Source organism: Ptychodera flava, chromosome 11 (assembly GCF_041260155.1).
Source record: "Ptychodera flava strain L36383 chromosome 11, AS_Pfla_20210202, whole genome shotgun sequence".
In the NCBI taxonomy this organism is placed as follows: domain Eukaryota; kingdom Metazoa; phylum Hemichordata; class Enteropneusta; family Ptychoderidae; genus Ptychodera; species Ptychodera flava.
Genome location: NC_091938.1, coordinates 30,108,259 through 30,112,028, shown reverse-complemented (window position 1 = coordinate 30,112,028; position 3,770 = coordinate 30,108,259).

The window sequence follows — 3,770 nt, the reverse complement described above, 5'->3', positions numbered from 1 at the left end:
TGGTTATTCAATATATTGTACCGGGATGTGCTGGGCGTTCAATATGTTGTGCTGGGCATTTGATATATTGTGCTGGGCATTCAATATATTGTGCTGGGTATTCAATATATTGAATGCCCAGCACTACATATCAAATATCCAGCACAACATATCGAATGCCCAGCATAACATATTGAATGCCAAGCACAACATATCAAATGCCCAGCACAACATATCGAATGCCAAGGACAATATATCGAATGCCAAGCACAATATATTGAATGCCAAGCACAACATATCAAATGCCCAGCACAATATATTGAATGCCCAGCACAACATATTGAATGCCCAGCACAATATATTGAATGCCAAGCACAACATATCGAATGCCCAGCACAATATATTGAATGCCAAGCACAACATATCAAATGCCCAGCACAATATTGAATGCCCAGCACAACATATTGAATGCCCAGCACAATATATTGAATACCCAGCACAACATATTGAATGCCCAGCACAATATATTGAATGCCCAGCACAACATATTGAATGCCCAGCACAATATATTGAATGTCCAGCACAACATATCAAATGCCCAGCACAATATATTGAATGCCCAGCACAATATATTGAATGCCCAGCACAACATATCGAATGCCCAGCACAATATATTGAATGCCAAGCACAACATATTAAATGTCCAGCACAATATATTGAATGCCCAGCACAATATATTGAATGCCCAGCACAACATATTGAATGCCCAGCACAACATATTGAATGCCCAGGACAACATGATATTAGACCATTTAAGTCAGTCATGGCTTTCCATAGACGTTCCTTAAAAATATACTTATCCAAACCCCGCTTGCTGCGAACTGTGAACTGTCACTTTATTAAAATTACATAGCTGGGCGAGCCATTGAACGCAGCGCTTGAGCGACATTCTGAAAACGACTATAACGTCTGAATGAATGATCATTGTCGAAAGTTACAAAATACTTCAATAATTCAATTTTTTGTATCATGCCAATATTTAACCTCGACATAACCTGTTTTTTGTTGTCCAATGCACATTTTGAATGTTTATGTCGTTAGCAATAATTTCCTTAGTTTTTCAAAGCAGGCGTCCGTACCAATATATTACTAAAGGACCGTCGTTTACTATAAGATACAGACATCTAATCAGAATTAATATACTTTTGAGGTTTTTCTCCTTATATATATCTTCAGACATCGTTTATTACAATGCCTTATAAAGTGAATATATACTTGAACCAGAGAACACTTTCACCTACAAAAATAATAAAGCAATTAAAACATAGAATTCAACCGTTATGGGTGTGAATTTTTATGCTTAATTTTTCTTATATGAACGTTTATACAATAGGCACACACATTCGTTTTGTTTCTCGATTATTTTTTCTAATGACACATTTTGTCATTCAAGCCAATTGGTTGCGTGTAATCTTGCATTTTAAACTATTTCCGCCTAGCGACTACAGATTTTCACTTTGATGATGCCTAAATAATTGCAATAATCACATCCGTATATATGTACAACAAAATGCCCACATCGGAACGTAACAATAAAGCTTCCTTTTTAAGTCATGCTGTGCGAACACACTATACATGCACACAGGAATTGATCAGTTGCATTAGTGACCTTGATGTAATGTCTCAGAAATATTAATTAACTAGCCAAATCTTAACACCTTGGAACGCTATGTGAAGGCATTCAGAATGGAAAGAGAATGGAAAATCTTCACTATGAACTTCATATTGCATTTCCTAAGCTTTTCTAGTCAATGAACAATTACACATGACCAACACTGGTGGCGTTCTACAGAGACCATGCCGGCTAAACGGGTAATGGGTTTGACTGAAATTTACGTATACCCTGTGAGAAAAAATTTCCTCCAAAAACTACCGTAATGGAAGTAATAATATTGAGAAGACTTGCGGGAAGTTTTACAAATTTCGTCAGGTTAAGATATTTCAGGAAAGTATTGTAAAGTTCAGTAAGTGATGATGAGCGTGGTCGAAAAACTAGCAGACAGGGAGACACATACTTGAGTAGTATATGTCAGAACAGTATGTCGGTTTGACTTTGACAGTCAAGCGTGAAGCGATTACGTAACCCATCCATGTTCGCCTCGCCTCAGGAAGCTCTCGCCTCTCTTTTCCGAAGAGTGCCGACCATGCACCCTTCGGTAATAGACATCAAATCAGGTCCAATAATCGTTATCATTCAAGGTAAACTATGAAATTTACCAGGTCCAAGGAACATATAGATGATGACAAAGGCAATGGGGCCATCTTGAACCACGAAATAGTGGTGGTACCAGGTGTCCGGAACGGGTAAGCGTACCCTGCCAGCTAGCCGCACCCGTAAAGATTGACCCAAAGCGACAAATTCATTGTTATTTGGTGAATTCACCAAATTACTTTTGTGGGTCAAACTTTGGTATGCTGTCACTCATCATTTGAGAAACAGACAAGTCATATTTTGATACAACATCTCCGTATCTACCGTAGAACTTCTTAAATGATTTCACTAATCTACTTTCTGAGAATCCTTGCCTCACTAACTTTTGAGCTAATAGGCTGTGTCTAACTCTAAAGTCTTCATATGAATGGCATGCTCTACTGTATCTGAGGAGTTGTGAAATATACACACCATAAGCTGGAGATGATGGTATATTGCTCGACAAAAAGGGAAAGTTTATGATTTCAAAATTGAAATCGTCTCTTTTGTCATACAGCCAAGTATATAGTGTATTATGTCTAATTTCAAACAATACATCTAGGTATGATGCCGAGTCCACACTTTCAGTTGTTTCTTTTATTTCTAAATCATCTGGGTAGATGTGGTGTAGATAATTGGATATACCAGGATTGTTTAAACTGATGAGATCATCAATATATCTGTGGGTGTTGTTAAATTGCTTGGCAATCCTTTTACACCCAGATTTCTGAAGTGATTGCATGAACTCTGCTTCATACGAATACAAAAATAAGTCTGCAAGAAGTGGGGCGCAGTTTGTGCCCATGGGAATGCCTATGGTTTGCCTGAATGTCATGCCAGCAAACTTGATAAATATGTTGTCAATTAGGAAATATAGCATTTGAATCACCTCAACATCACTGTATTTGAGTTTGGCATCACTGTTGTTGGTGAAATTGCCTAAGTTGCGCTTGAGGCAATGTATTCATACCTACGACTACCATTCTTGTAAAAGAAGGCTTTCTTCACGAGAGATGATAGCCTGTCTTTAAGTTTGTTATGTGGGATGGTTGTGTACAACGTTGAAAAATCAAATGTGTGGATTGAATTATACATGTTTTTGTTATTTTGTAAAATATGTAAAAATTCTTTGGAGTTCTTTAATATCCACATTTGATTGACCCCAGTAGTTTCATAAATTTTGTCAAAATAGCGTACCAAACCAGATTTAATGGTTGATAAAGTGATGGTTAAAAGTTGTGACAAGCGTTTTGTTGTACACTTACTGGAACCAGCTATGAAACGTTGTTTATAGGGATTCTTATGGATCTTAGGAATCCAATATAGATTAGGTAATACCTTGTCATCTTGCGCTAACTCGATGCCAAACTCACTCAAAACTGTTGAATGGTTCTGCAATATTTCCTCTTCAGAAATTTTCTGATTTTCGCCAATTGTTAAGCGAAAGCATGTTCGGCAAAGTTTGTGTTGTTGTTGTCGTGTGGTGCTGAGCGGAATTGGCGTGCTGACGAAAACGGGAGTGTTTATGAGCTTCAGAAAG